The following is a 16629-nucleotide window of genomic DNA, read 5'->3' as shown; positions in this document are numbered from 1 at the left end:
GTTTCTCCACTTTTTTTTTTCCCTCAATTACTGCCTTCCTCAGAAGCCTTTTGGGAAAGATTTCCCTCCCTAATTGTCCCCATCCCCCTATAAAATAATAATACCACCGATAGATTCTGTATCTGTTAGTGCATTGTGTGCATATTTGCTTTATACGTTAAAAAAAGAATAAGTTCTTTTTTTTTTTTTTTTTTTTGTAACCCAGAAGAACCAGTTTTTGTCCCTTTTAGGGCAATATCCCCCTTGTTGAGAATGTATGCCATAATACAATGCCTGATGCTGCTGGGTGTCTTGTAAACATCTGCTGAGCTAATTAAGTAATCTTGACTTTTAGTAACTGAACACGGTCGCCCCATCCACACAGGGCAAACAGATGAAAGCCAAAGAAAACTCCCCTAATTTATTCTCAGTCTTCCCCTGAGCACCACTGCTCCCTTTCATCTATACGAAACTGTTGTTTCAGATGGAACTATAGGTAGCTAGACTCCAAATGGCTAAAGTAAAAGGGATAATATGGGATGGATGGGAAAGACTAGATATAATTTTAACGTCAGACATAGTTCGATCCAGAGCCTCAAAAAGTGTCACCAACACCCTGATCTCTCGGTCTTCGGGGTCTACTCTGTGGCCCAACTTTATTTGACTTATTCTCGGACTTGTCCTTCCTGGCTGTAAAATACCTTCTACTAGCCCACTGGGTTATATAATTCTAGATTTATCTTCAAGAGACAGGATAAAGAGCTTCGTTCTACCGGGGAAAAATATATTGCATTTTATTTTATCGCCTGGCACATGTGCTGGTCATTGGACCAACCCCTGTAGCCTGGGAACACAAGGCAGCACTGGGCTTCATTCTAGGGCAGGATTGGGGTGGGAGCTTGGAAAGGACTGTTGAGTGGCAAGAAGAGGCTAGGGAGTAAGAATGGAAGGTTTCGGAGGCATTGGGTAGAGTAATACTAAATGGGGATCATTTCAGTTGAGCTGTGTTCTGGGTTGAATTGCATCCTTCACAAAACTCAAGTGGTCAAGTCCTAACCCCTAGGACCTCCGAATAGGACTGCATTTGGAGATAATTAAGGTAAAATGAAGTCATACGGATGGACCCTAATTCTATATGACTAGAGACCTTGTTAAAAGAGGAGATTAGGGCACAAACACCCTCCGAGGAAAGACCATTCGAGGACGCAAGGAGGAGACAGACCATCATCTACAAGCCGGGGAGAAACGCTTATAGGGGAAACCAATCCTACTAACGCCTTGACCTCAGACTTCCAGGCCCCAGGATCTTGAGAAAATAAACTGTGTTGCTGAAGCCACCCAGCCTGTGGCGCTTTATTTTTGGGCCCCGGCAAACTGATGCAGGCTGAGCATCTTCAGAAAGGGACGCAGTGAGCTCACTGACTGCAGAATTAACTCTGCTTTTTAGTGCCCATGAAGTGAGGAGACGTTAGCAGTGGTTCAGAGGTGCTCTTGGCAAGGGAGGTTATTATGCTGAGATGCGTTCTCAGTTTTTGCTCCAAGGTATGTCTCACTGCAGAGGTAAATTGACATTTAAGGCCTTTTCTAAGGTAAATTGCAATGATGAATTTTGACACCTCAATCCACTTAAATTGGGTCCCTTTAATGCTGCCAGAGTGGAGATTATTTTTGGTCAGCTTTTCTTTTATAATCCTCCCAGGGTCCGACCTGGTGCTTTGAAGAGTAGGTGCAGTGCCAGGTTGAAGGGCACGGCCAGCAGTCTAATGACTGAGAAGGGACGGAGGCATCCTCTCTGCCTTGAAACTCAGAGCGGAGGCTGGACATAGAGCATCTTCTAAGATCTTTTATGGAAGCTTTCCCTATTTTGCATGTTTAATTGAAATCTGCACTTGTAGACTTCCCTTTTGAATACTTTTCTTTAGGCATTATGCCTGGTGGTTAAGAGGACTGCCTTCGGCAGGAAACAGACCCTGGTTTAGGACCTCATTTGACACCAGTCGGTTGTGCCAGTGGTTAAGAAAGTTGTTTAAACCCTGTATGCCTCTTATTTCTAAAATCGAGATCCTAATGGGACTCACGTCACAGAGCTTCTGTCGAGATTAAATGTGATCATGTCTGCAAAGAACCCAGCACAGTATTGGGTTTCTACGAAGGGCTCCGTGGGTACTAGTGCGCTGGGCTCGTGTTAAATGGTAATTAGTAAAAGTAGCACAGAACACCATAGACCATGATTATAGTGGTTAGAGAAAATGGGGCGCCCGGGGGCTCAGCGGTTGAGCATCTGCCTTTGGCTCAGGGCGTGATCCCAGTCCCAGGATCGAGTCCCACATCGGGTTCCCCGCGGGGGTGCTGCTTCTCCCTCTATGTCTCTGCCTCTCTCTCTCTCTGTGTGTGTCTCTCATGAATAAATAAATAAAATCTTTAAAGAGAAAGAAAAAAAAAGTAACTTTTCTTTCCCCCTTTAGCAAGCACCATTCAAGGAACACAGAAAAAGGATGCTCATGAAGCATTATCTACAGCCAGGAGTCCGTCAAACCCTCTTAAGTGTCAAACAATCAACTCTTATTATTATTTCAAGGATGGAGCCAAATGGTGCCGAAATAGGCCCACACTTGATGTATCTTTGATTGGTTTGGATTTGTTTGCTCTCTTTATTGGTAGCGGATCGGATCGTGTTTTCTCTGGAATACTAATCTCTTAGTCTCTCTGCTGTTCAGGGAGCATCCTCTCCAGGCTTCCCAACCTGCCACCTCCTTCAATCTCCTCTGTAGTGGAGTCTTGGTGGAGATTTCAGGCTTCTTTCCTACCAGTGTCAAGGTCTGGAGCAACTTGCCGGTGTACTTTCTGGCCTTTTTATTGCCTGTGAAACTCACAGGGAAACCCAATTTGGTTTCATTGTCTTTTGGTCTTGACTAATAAATAAAAGCGAGATAAGAAAGTGACTCTAGTAATGGCAGCCTAAGTAAGCAAAACTCTGGAGTGTATAAAAGATGATTGAGTTGGATGAATGTGTCAGTTTCCATTCCTAAAATACTATAAATATTTTAGGTCAGCTGTTTCAAATTAAGGCTTTTTACATCTTAATTTTACATAGCAATGTTCAATAAAAGGACCATGTGACGTGATTAGGGGCCTATAAAGAGATATATTTGCATTTTTTAATTAAGTGTTACGTAGGTATCCATCTCTGTGTGTACGTGTCCCTATACATACATGTACACAGGGACATACATACACCAAATACACAGTACTCAGTGCGTGTTTAGAAAATGTGGTGTGAATCCTAAGGTACATATCACTGCTCTGTGGTTGGTAGCTAACAGATAGTGAATGGTGTTAAATCTAGAACCAGTAAATCTAATCAAGAGTCCTTGTGGTTCTAACGAGTAGAGAGACAGCCGTGGAAGATTAAAGACAACACCGAGTTTGGAGTCATTAGATCCAAATGGTCCTAAATTAGAAAAAATAAATAAGCATGATATGTTTCTCAGGAGTCTTTTTTGAGAATTCAATATGCAAATGGAAGGTATGGGATTATCCACATGCGATCCAATGCTCATTGGTGATGAATGGTTGGTTTGTCACATATAAAAATGAGTAAAAAAATAAAAAAATAAAAAAAAATAATAAAAAATAAAACTGAGTATCTGGGATGGTGTGTTACACGGGAAGAAGCTAGCCTCCGGTTAGCTAATCAGGTAAAAATGATTTTGTGAAGAGTGCTTTGCTTTTCTAAGCCTCAGTCTTCTCATCTATATAACAAGTCTGGAGGACAAAGGATTTTCTAGGTCCGATCTAAGGACATTATGCCTCCCAGGTTCTGAGATTCTATCTTTGTTTCGCAGAGGTGAGCATGTTGATGTGCAATGATGGGCCACGTGGCCGGGGAGGCAGGAGGATGGAGCAGAGGAGCGAGGCGTCAGTCAAGGGCACACATTCGTGTGTCTCTGTTGCGAGACGCAGGTCCAAGAGTCTGGAGCGCTAGGTTCTAACCCTACAGATGCCGATCAGGAGCAGTCGATGTCTTGAGGCTCGCTTGTCTTATCTATAATTGGACCGTTTCCAGTAACACGATTCTCACCTCACTGCAAACTCCGTAGTCATTGCATCCCCCAGCCATCGAGGTAGCCAGGGAACGTGTGAAACCAGAGACCAAACTGGCTCACAGGTACAATGGGCATGTTTGTTGTCTTACTTGTTTCATAGTTTCATATTTTTTTAAGAGTTTTTCTTTATTTACTTGAGAGAGAGGGAACAGTAGTAGGGAGGAAGGGCAGAGGCAGAGGGAGAAGCAGGCTCCCCGCTGAGCAGGGAGCCCGATGTGGGGTTCAAACCCAGGACCCTGAGATCATGACCTGAGCCGAAGGCAGATACCAAACCGACAGCCGTCCCAGAGCCCCTATAGTTTTGTAGTTTTATTTCTAAAACTTTCTATAGTTTCATCGCCTTGTGTAAAGCAGCAGGGTGGTTCAGAGTGAGGGGTCTGGAGAGTCCTGCCTGCGTTTGAGTTTCAGCCTCATTCACTTATGACCATATAATGTGACTAGACGTTTTACTTAGGCAATCTTGGCCTCCTTTCGCTCATGTTTAAAGTGGCCTAACTCTGGGAAACGAACTAGGGGTGGTGGAAGGGAAGGAGGGCGGGGGGTGGGGGTGACTGGGTGACGGGCACTGAGGGGGCACTGGACGGGATGAGCACTGGGTGTTATTCTGTATGTTGGCAAATTGAACACCAATAAAAAATAAATTTATAAAAAAATAAATAAAACAAAATTCTGGTTAAAAAAATAAAATAAAATAAAATAAAGTGGCCGTGATTATAGTAGCGCTTTTCAGGATTGTCATGAGGAGTAAACGAGCTAAAACATGAAGAGCTTGGAATGATGCCTCCTGGTACATCATAAGGGTTTAATAAATATTAGCTATTACTGTCTCCATTTCTGTCTCCATTCTGTGTCCACGCGATGTCTGTTTCTTGAGAGCCTAGTGGTTAAACCAAGATGGTTCAGTATTTCCTTAACTGTGAGAACAAACATCATGCAATGCTGCCTTTCTCCGCCTCTTTCTCTCTCTTCCTCCCTATCTGCCATGTTTTTCCTTCCTCCCTCCCTCCCTTCCTTCCATCCATTCTCCATTCCTCCCTTCCTTCCTTCCTCCCTCCTTTCTTTCCTTTCTTTCCTTCTTTCCTTCCTTCCTTCCTTCCTCCCTCCCTTCTTTCCTTCCTTCCTCCCTCCCTTCCTTCCTTCCTTCCTTCCTTCCTCCCTCCCTCCCTCCCTCCCTCCCTCCCTCCCTCCCTCCCTTCCTTCCTTCCTTCCTCCCTCCCTCCCTCCCTCCCTTCCTTCCTTCCTTCCTTCCTTCCTTCCTTCCTTCCTTCTTTCCTCCCTTCCTTCCTTCCTTCATCCCTCCTTTCCTCCCTCCCTTCCATCCTTCCTTCCTTCCTTCCTCCCTCCCTTCCTTCCTTCCTTCCTTCCTTCCTTCCTTCCTTCTTTCCTCCCTTCCTTCCTTCCTTCTTCCCTCCTTCCCTCTCTCCCTTCCTTCCTTCCTTCCTTCCTTCCTTCCTTCCTTCCTTCCTTCCTCCCTCCCTCCCTCTTTCCTTCCTTCCTTCCTTCCTTCCTTCCTTCCTTCCTTCCTTCCTTCCTTCTTTCTGTCACCTGAGCCTACTGTCATTTCTTCTCATAGTAAATAGCTGATGGGAATTTTCCATCAGGAAATTTCCAGACATTTGCTGGGAACAAGCTTATCCTTTGTAGGATCAGAACTTAAACCAATAGCCAGCTACTTTGGTCAGTGCCGTGATGTTGCCTCAGATTCCCCAAACATCTCTACCTACTACGATTGCGTGGATTTTCATGCCCCCCTTTACCCAAAGGGAGACTAAAATATTTGGAAGAGGCATATGTGCCATTGTCCTTGATCTTGAACTGGGACACAGGTATTTCACACCCTTCTGGATTTCTCTTTAATCTCTCCCAAGATATCCCACCCAGGTGGGGAAGGAGGAGGGCAAAGCACAGAGAGATTGAGATAGAGCTGGAGGTTGAGAGGATAAAAGACCAAGATGGATAGTCTCTAACACTCACTGCCTGGAGGAAAACCACAACAATGAAATAACAGGAGCCACACTGACCATGGGCCTAATTTTATATTACTTGGCAATTCCAATATGTTTCTGGCAAGCACTGATTTTTCCTGAGGAGGATAAGGAGGTATGGACATGTTCCTCCCACCGTCCCTTCTCTTGATGCCACAGTTCTTTAATTTGTTGCATCACCTTTTGTGCTATGGACGTGTGGGACACATGTTAAATAATATTACTTACACTGGCCTCAGGGAGGTTCAAATGTGCATCTCATTCATCTCATATGTTTAAAATCCCTAGCATACTGATGTGGCTATAAATATGCTCTGTACATGTTTATTGAGTAATCCATTGGATAAGGATTATGTACAGGGCTCATGAAACCCTATATAAGCATATTTCTAAAACCAGATTACAAAAAATAAAACCAGATTAAGTAGGGATTATTCTTCATTTTTATTATTTCCACAGTGTCAAACATTCAGAAGTTTGTTTTAAGTGGATTTTATTTTTTATTTTTTGCGTTCATGCAACAGACATAATAGTTTGACTGCTTCTGTTCTCTACACAGGAATTTTCAAAGCATTCTAATAATAAATCCTGCAAAAGGTTTTGACCATAATGGTTTTTCAAAGCTTACGCACAAAGAAACTTAGTTAAGACTGGGCCATAAATAAGACCTCAGTGCTGAAGCAGGAGAAGGCCCTGTATATCTAAACCCATTAAATGAATCATTTATTTTGCTACTCGTTCGTCATGTTTTGAAGGTCACATAACAATGCTTTATTTCTCATGGCCCATCAGCAAGCTGTGGAATCAGAGGCTGAACCGAGTCCTTGAGTCAAATACTTGAGATGGGTAATTGTATTTTCAGGACTAGTACCAGCAATTTTGTTCGGCAGGGAAAATCAAATCCCATGCCCTGGGAGGGCACAGCATGCTACTAGGGCAGGAAAGGGATTTCTCCTTGCGTATAGGCTCTGAATGGTTGGGTCATATTGAAATATTTTGGGGATGTGCTCAGCCTTTTTTATCTCCCCCAGTCCATGACTTAGGCGATTTTTAAGGTGGAGATGGCATAAATAGTTCTGAAAGGATGTGCCTACAAAACAGATGGATCTGGATTTGAAACTCCATTTGGGCCACTCACATACTGTCTATTGTTAGACGAGTTACTTAACCTCTCTGGACCTCCTTTCCCTCCTATAAATCGAGGCTAATGTTATCTTACAAGATTGCTGGGAAGATTTAATGACTTAGTACATGGAAAGTGATTTCCACAGTGCCTGACAGACACACAGTAGATGCTCAGCGTATGCTAATATCCATCAACCCCCTGTTCTTTTCTTACAGCTAGGGCCACTTATGGATGGAATCCTCCCCGGAGCTGTGCCCAAGAACCTCTGGCAATTCCGGTAAGATTGCTCTTCGTGTTGCTTTATGTCCTGTTTATTCTCTCGTGTTTTTGTTAAAGTTTAATTTATTACGTTATAACTTACATGCAGTAAAGTGCACAGATCTTATGTGTGTGGCTCAATGGATTTTCACGTAGACATATACCCAACTATCACTCTGATCAAGGCACAGAAGAAGTATTTCCAGGGCCCAGGAGGCTCCCTCATTCTTTTTTCTAGTCCAAGTGCACCAAGGACCAACTGCATCATACGCAGCTCAAAGTCCAAAATGAAAATGTGGGCCCCTTCGTTCAGAAAATATTAAGAATTTCAAGACAGTGAGTACAGAGCACTACACCAAGCATAGGGCCTTTCCAAATGTGGAGCCTTATGAGACATGCAGCCATGAAGCTTGCCCTGATTACACCCCCCCACCACCAGGGCAGCTTCTGTCTCTATTCATTATGGTTGTGAAATTCATATAACTGGAATTATGCAGTGCGTACTCATTTGTGCCTGTTTTATTTTTTTTAAATCCCTCAACATAGTATCTGTGAGATTCATCCATGATTTTGCACGTTCTAGTAGTTTCTATTTTTCTTGCTGTGCATACCCTATTGTAAATACATAATCCCAAGTCATTTATCTATTCTCCCGTTGATGGATATTTAGGTTATTGCTAGCTTTTGGCTGTTAAAAACAAATCTGCTTATATACGTCTTTTGGTGGACACAGGCACTCTCGGGTGTATCCTTGGGAATGAATTTGATGAGTTACTGGGAAAACAGTCTAACAGGTTCTTCATGTGAAATGATTATGCCTCTGAAAATGCAAATTAAAACCCCATGGGATCCCACTAAATACTCACTGGGATGGCTAAAATGAAAGAAGCTGAAAAGTCCATTTCTTGATGAAGATATTGAAGAATTGTAAGACTCACACATGCTGGTGGGAGTATAGCTTGGTTCGGTTGCTTTGGGGAACTTTTGGATGCTGTTTGCCCAAGCTACACATACACTGACTTCTGACCCAGCACTTCTGCTCCTGGAGATATATAAATAAATAAATAAATAAATAAATAAATAAATAAATAAATAAATAAATTTAAAATTTATATATATAAAATATATATAAAAAATAAAATATATATATATTTTATTTTATTTTATTTTTTATATATATATATTTTAAAGTTTTGACGTCACTGTGAAATTTTTGAAATCAATTTCAACCTGATTCTTGCTTTATTTTTATGCTGCAGTGGCCATTTGCAGTGGAAGTCGATCGTACCTAAGCTGATGCTCACGATACCTGGGTTATCTGCTTACGCGCTCCTGCTATCTTCTGGCAACAGGTGGGTCAAGACCGGCAGCCTGGTGGGCCACCCAAAGGTCATGATTCAGAACCATCTCTTATTGGTTTTATTTATAGCATCGTTGTGTAGCTTATTCGTGGAGGAAAGCAAGAATAGGACACGTAGGTATGTGGTGTTTTGTGAAGTGGGCCTCAGATACGCCCCTCTAGAGTGCAAGCTGCCTTGTGGAATGTGTTCAGAAAGGTCCTCATCACAAACAGGACATTGCAGTGGGCTCAGTCTCACCCACCTGCTTAGCCCATGGGTTTTCAAACTCTAGCCCACGGAATAATGTCCTGGTGTCCTGAGGAAATTTTAGAAAAGCCATGTTCCCTGGTATACTCTCTTGGAGATTCTGACTTGGCAGATCTGGATTAGGCCCCGCCATCTGCATTTCTGGGATGCTCTTCTGCTGAGTCAATAGTTTATGCTCACCAAGGCAGAGCAGTAACAAGGCTCACCAGCCTGCACCCAACTGAAGGCCCTTGCTAATCTCTGCCTGTTCGGCTGGTGCACAGATATTTAGCTGCTCTCACCAACTCCCTTCCCAGGTGGTCACACCAATTTCTTAATCCCTGGGAAAGCCTAGATTTAAAGCTCTAAGACTAGACTGATGTTACCACTCATCTAACAAGAGTATAATCCATCTCGTTGGGTGGGACCTACTTGTTGGGCAGATGCTTCTTGAGCTGATTCTTAAGCTAATCATTTTGTCCTTGGCCCTACAGAGCCAGCTGCTGTCATTAAGCCAGGTAACAATTATGACCCATCTATTAGACGTTTACTATGGCTTAGTCTCTTTGCACATGTGGTATCTCATCTAATCCTTACAACATTTGCAAGCTTGACACTATGATCATGTTTATTTTATAAGTAAAAAACAAAACAAAACAACAACAAAAAAACCAATGGCTTAGAACAGTGAGGTTCATTTGCCTGATTAACATTCTAATAAATAGTTGGGAAGGCCATAGTGCTATGTAACTTGCAACCTGAGGTGGGTGTTTCTGGGGTTGCTAAAGAGAAACCAGGGTTTGAACACAAGTCTTTCTGATTTTCTAGTTGCTATTTGGTGTCTAGGCCCAGCCTCCTTTACCTCTCTGCCCAACACACTGTTCATGGTTGCATTAGAACATGGCTTCTGGGGATCCCTGGGTGGCGCAGTGGTTTGGCGCCTGTCTTTGGCCCAGGGCACGATCCTGGAGACCCAGGATCGAATCCCATGTCGGGCTCCCAGTGCATGGAGCCTGCTTCTCCCTCTGCCTATGTCTCTGCCTCTCTCTCTCTCTCTGTGTGTGTGACTATCATAAATAAAAAAAAAAATTAAAAAAAAAGAAGAACATGGCTTCTATTTGTCATATTATAAACGTCGGACTTGCAGTTCTGGAACTCGAAGGAAAAAAGATCTTCAGTCCCTGTTGTAGAGCAGATCTGTTTTCTATCGGGCATGCAGAAGTTTAGAGATCAGGGGTTGTTTCCTAATGAGGCCCCACTGCAGGCTGTGCATAAATCGGATTGCTCTTCTTACTTATGCTTTCCTGATGCCCACAGTAGTTTGACCTAAATGAATAGATAATTACTCAGGCTGTTACAAACATTCCGATCCATTCGGTGATCCCTTTATTAAATGAAACAGGCCCTTTTATTCCTTTTCTGATACTGCCTGTTAATAGAATAATCTCAAAGCTATTAGCATTTAAAGAGGAATTAGACAAAGATGTCCAGAATTGTCCCTTCTCCTGGCTCTCGGTTGCTCATGGGACCCTTGCTTTAGCTAATTAGCCTGAAATGAATATTAAGCACATTGATCTCTATCAAACACACCCTGGAAGGAAAGCTTTTGTGAAAGTCATTTCAGTCGCAGACTTAGGTTGCCCATACCTAATCGAAAACAGTAGGCGCTGGGAACATGCCACAAATCTAAGAAAATAAAACAAAAAAAATTCACATGAGATGGCCCAGGTAGGGCTGTTGCACTTCATGAAATGCCCTTGTGTATGGGGATGGGTTAGCTTTATTTTCATGGGAACCAACTTTCCTTTTACTTTTCCACCCCCAGGACAGCTTGTAGGGCCTTCGCCTCATAGCCCAGCACAGAGTAGGTGTTCTTCCCTGGAAACACACAGGCGGGGCTTCACTTCCTGGCTAAGACCTATCTGAGCTGTGGGACCTTGGGCAGATAATCTCCCCAAATCCAAATTTGTAGACCATTGACATGAATAAAAATCTCTGGCCTGCTTCGTCCGTGATGGGGCTGTGAAATGGACGTAGTCAAAAGTATCCGACAAGCATCAGTTGTCAATAACAAAGACTAGGGTGGGAGCCCTGGGCTGGGGCATCAACAAGCAGCAAGATTCCAAGTCTGACCAGTTAAACGTTAAAATCACCAGAGGATAGAAGAGTTGTTTTGTCCTTCTTTTTTGAGGGACACGTGATGTGGCCTTGTAGCATGGGGGGAAAATACCTTTAAGTTTGGTGGCAGGAAAGACCTAGATGTGGATCCTTGTTCTGTTTCTGCTTTAGGGCGTTGGGCCTGAAGCTCTCTGAAGCCTCGTGTCTGTACAGCGGGGACGCCGTGCCTCCCTCTGGGCGCTGCTCGGTCGGGGTCGGCGTTCAATGAGAAGGTGTTTAGCAAACACCCAGCGCCCCAACTGCGCTCACTATTCTGTGGTTCTGTTTTCCTTTTCTGGGCAACGTATGGATTCCTGCTGTTACGGGTCCTCCTGTGGATGGAGCTGAGATGAGGGTGGAACTGGACGGGTGGGGGGCAGACAGGCGCTGAGTGGGGGTAAGGGGAGCCCCCAGGGCAGGGCGCCGCTGCCCACCCTGCACACCTCCCCGAGCCCGCGGAAGGCATGACGCCTCCCGGGTGCAGGACCTCCTCGATCCTTAGAAACCCAAGGCGCACCCGGCCTACACGCGATAACATGCTTGCGTTTTCAGGCCGTTTCCGACAGCTCGCCCTGCAGCTTGGGGTGCATGGAGTGGGGTGCGGGCCGGGGTGCGGGCTGGGGAGGTGGCCGGCGCAGCCAGTGCTCCTGCTGCAGGAGGAAGCCATGGTGACAGCATGGGGACAGCAGGCCACCTAGTGCTTCTCCTGACCCTGGGCCACCATGTGCCCCTCCTGACCCTGGGCCACCGTGTACCCCTCCTGACCCTGGGCCACCGTGTGCCCCTCCTGACACTGGGCCACCGTGTGCCCCTCCTGACACTGGGCCACCGAGTGCCCCTCTTGACACTGGGCCACTGAGTGCTCCTCCTGACACTGGGCCACTGAGTGCTCCTCCTGACACTGGGCCACCGTGTGCCCCTCTTGGCGGCAGAGCCCCTTTCATGGTCAACAGCAAGAGGCCGAGGACCTGCACCTGCTCACGTCCCTAAGCATCTTCCCTGCAGGCAGTGCCCCGGGGGTCAGTGGCACCGACCTGGACTCCTGCTTCCCCCCGTCACCTCTGCCCGCTGCTCAGACCCCCCACCCCGGGAACCCTCTTTCCCTCTTCCCATCGGCTGAACCACAGGCCTCTCGGCCACAGAGAGGCCCCTGCACGTGGTGCCCTGGGCGCCTGACGACCACAGCCTGGGAGGTGGCCGCTGGCCCTTCTCCGCTGCTGGTGAGGCTGGTGACCTGGGTCCCCTGGGGTGACCCGGGCCGTGGGGGCTGGAGCCCCACCTGCAGGCACCCGCGGGGGCTAGGGAGGGCGGCTCCGGGCTCGGGGAGCAGAACTGCCTCCTTTGTCCTGAGGGTCTGGCCGAGCGGCAGTGTCGCAGCAGGCCAGGGGCTTTCCTCAGGAGCGGGAGGAAAAGAGGGGGAAAAGGGAATGTAGTGGATTATTTATGGGGCCCTGCTGATGCTTCCTGCCAGGCCGCCAGGTCACAGGTCACCCCTCCCGCTGCCACCCAGTGGACCAGTGTCCGCAGTGAAGCAGAAGGAAACCCCCCAGTCTCTGGAATAACAGGACCAGGTTCGAGTCCTACCTTTGCACCTCAGGGTTCCGGGGCTGTATCGACCCCTGAGCTCTCGGGGCTCCCAGATCAAGTATCGGTGACCAACAAATCCATCAGGGATCGGTTGTAAACAGAAAAGACTGTGGCAGGTGTAATGTGCCAGCACACCTGTGGCCAGAAAGACAAATGACCGTGGCTTCTCCTTTGTTACCACGACACAGAGGTGTCACTAGGCTCAGATGATGGTTTTGCACTTCTTTTCTGGAAACCACGGGGATTAACAGAAGGTATGTCCCCAGGATCCTGAAACAGCTGGTGTTTGAAGAGGCCAAGAGTCCTTTTTGAGTTGTGCTCCTGGGACCTAGAGCATCAGCGTCCCCGAGGGCTGGTTAGAGACGCAGATTCTTCAGCCGACCAGGATCTACACAACAGCCTGGGTGGTAACCCGCTCCTGTGAGCCTGAGAAGCGGCTGCTGTCACGGAAAAGGAAGGACAGGGTGCTGGACCCGGAGCTTCTCGGGGACATGACGTGTCCTGATGCTGTGTGCCGGCGGCCCGGGCGTCCGGCCTGTGGTCCCAGTGCTCACCCACCGTCACTTTGCTCCCTTGTTTTCTGTCACCGTGCAACCCTGAGCAGCAGGGGAATCTTCTGCCCACCTGCAGTCTTTTAACCGTCTCTGCATTCCAATTCGAAGGTCAGTGAGGTAGGCAACACGACTAAATACAGCTAGATGGGAAACCTGACCTCTGACTTGACCTCTCAGAGCTCTTCTTTTTTTTTTTTTTTAATTAAATTTATTTTTATTGGTGTTCAATTTGCCAACATACAGAATAACACCCAGTGCTCATCCCATCTAGTGACCCCCTCAGTGCCCGTCACCCAGTCACCCCCATCGACCCGCCCACCTCCCCTTCCACCACCCCTAGTTCGTTTCCCAGAGTTAGGAGTCTTCATGTTCTTGTCTCCCTTTCTGGTATTTCCCACTTATTTCTTCTTCCTTCCCTTTTATTCCCTTTCACTATTTTTTATATTCCCCAAATGAATGAGAACATATAATGTTTGTCCTTCTCCGATTGACTTACTTCACTCAGCATAATACCCTCCAGGTCCATCCATCTCTAAGCAAATGGTGGGTATTTGTCATTTCTAATGGCTGAGGAATATTCCATTGTATACATAGACCACATCTTCTTTATCCATTCATCTTTCGATGGACACCGAGGCTCCTTCCACAGTGTGGCTATTGTGGACATTGCTGCTAGAAACATCGGGGTGCAGGTGTCCTGGCATTTCACTGCATCTGTATCTTTGGGGTAAATCCCCAAGAGTGCAATTGCTGGGTTGTAGGGCAGGTCTATTTTTATCTCTTTGAGGAACCTCCACATAGTTTTCCAGAGTGGCTGCACCAGTTCACATTCCCACCAACAGTGCAGGAGGGTTCCCCTTTCTCCACATCCTCTCCAACATTTGTGGTTTCCTGCCTTGTTAATTTTCCCCATTCTCACTGGTGTGAGGTGGTATCTCATTGTGGTTTTGATTTGTATTTCCCTGATGGCAAGTGATGCAGAGCATTTTCTCACGTGCGTGTTGGCCATGTCTATGTCTTCCTCTGTGAGATTTCTGTTCATGTCTTTTGCCCATTTCCTGATTGGATTGTTTGTTTCTTTGCTGTTGAGTTTAAAAAGTTCTTTATAGATCTTGGATACTAGCCCTTTAAACTGATACGTCATTTACAAATATCTTCTCCCATTCTGTAGGTTGTCTTTTAGTTTTGTTAACTGTATCCTTTGCTGTGCAAAAGCTTCTTATCTTGATGCAGTCCCAATAGTTCATTTTTGCTTTTGATCCTTTTGTCTTCTTGGATGTACTGGCACGAAAACAGACACATAGATCAATGGAACAGAATAGAGAATCCAGAAGTGGACCCTCAACTTTATGGTCAACTAATATTCGACAAAGGAGGAAAGACTATCCACTGGAAGAAAGACAGTCTCTTCAATAAATGGTGCTGGGAACATTGGACATCCACATGCAGAAGAATGAAACTAGACCACTCTCCTTCACCATACACAAAGAGAAACTCAAAATGGATGAAAGATCTAAATGTGAGATAAGATTCCATCAAAATCCTAGAGGAGAACACAGGCAACACCCTTTTAGAACTCGGCCACAGTAACTTCTCTCAGAGCTCTTCTAATGAGCATCGGCACTGTGGCTCTCCAAGGGGATGCAGGCCAGCCCGGGCATCAGGGCATCATGCTGCCCCAACACTCCTTGGCTCTGGGACTGTGGGCAAATTCAAGGCTTCAGAGCCTCAGCTTTAAAAAAACAATCATTATATATTTTTCATATTCACAGCAGCACATGCTTTGGTATGCAGATTATAACTACTTAATGAAAATATGCTAGCTAATAATAAATATTCAACAACTGGATTCTCTCTTTAAATATTGAAAGGGAGGGGGGTGCCTGGGTGGCTCAGTCAGTTAAGCTTCTGCTTTTGGCTCAGGTCATGATCCCCGGGTCCTAGGATGGAGCCCTGCAGCATCGGGTGCCCCGCTCAGCAGGAAGCAGCTTCAGCTTCTCCCTCTCCCTCTCCCTCCACCTGCTGCTCCCCCGGCTTGTGCTCTCTCTGTCAAATAAAAATTTATATATAATTATATATAATATATAAATATAAATTATATTAAAATATTATATAAATATAATAACATATATAATTATATATAATATTATATACATATATATATATATATAGAGAGAGAGAGAGAGAGAGAGAAAGAGAGAGAGGAAGTACTTGAGGTTTTATATTTTTTAAAACTCTGCCTAAGTTTCTTCAGTGATATAATCCCTGAACCTGGGATGAAAAAGGAGGTTCTTCCTCAAGCTACTTATTTTTCAGTGGAGGAGCAGTGTGATGACACAGTGTTTGGGGAATAGAAAGACCTGGATATAGAGGAATATCTCAATGAGTATGAGCTCTCACCAGTTTTCTTCGTAGGTGGAAAATAACATTTTTGAGAACCATAGTTTTCCTGGTTGCCTGTGGCCAGTTCTCCAGCAACTGCAGCGAAGGTGTTGATCATCTCGGGAGGGGGCAGCGTGGCCTAGAACCCAGCCTTGAGCTTCCCATTCTAGGTTTCTAAGTTCACAAGAAGAATGAACCAGTGCTTTTGATGTGGATAAAACACAAACAAAAACTGGCCGCCTGGCTTTGGTGGGAGAGGAAAGGACTTTTCTGGGGACACCTGTAGCTGGGTTTACAGGTTAATCACCAAGGCTAAAAGAAAAGGGTATAAAAATGTCCTGAAAAGGATGCAATAAGGACAGAGAAGGGTAAGGAGGGAAGGGGAAGGGAGAAGAAAAAAAATAGAAGGGAGGAAAAAGAAACAGCAGAGGGGATGATGCTGGGGATTCTGAAAACATTGGGTAAGCACCCTATTCTCTGAGCTTAGAATATTAGAAACTTAGAATTGCTACAAGTGGCTCATGAGAAAATAGAGTAGTGGTGTCCAGGGGAGGTCCTTCAGTAGAAGGACTTGAGGTCAGCCCCATCTTGTCCTACACGTTGTAGCCAGATTTGGAGAGAGCTATCAGGATTTCCTTGTTGCCTTTGGGGATAAGCAAGTGCTCACGACGCTAAGGAGATCAGGACAGCCGTGTGTACGAGGCAGTGGCAGGGCCCTCATCTTTGTCGTCATCACCACAAGTGTCAGCATCATGTCCAAAAGACCCAACAGAACTTGCCACGCTTCAGTAAATCCCATGCAGAATGCCTGTTGACCAAGTCGACCAACTATGTACAAGGATGACCACTGGACAGAGACCTACACTCCGGAAAATGAATTCCATAAGGCTCCCTCAATGAAAGTCACTT

This window comes from Canis aureus, chromosome 21 (genome assembly GCF_053574225.1).
Source record: "Canis aureus isolate CA01 chromosome 21, VMU_Caureus_v.1.0, whole genome shotgun sequence".
NCBI lineage: Eukaryota > Metazoa > Chordata > Mammalia > Carnivora > Canidae > Canis > Canis aureus.
Note: the sequence above shows the minus strand (reverse complement) of the source record.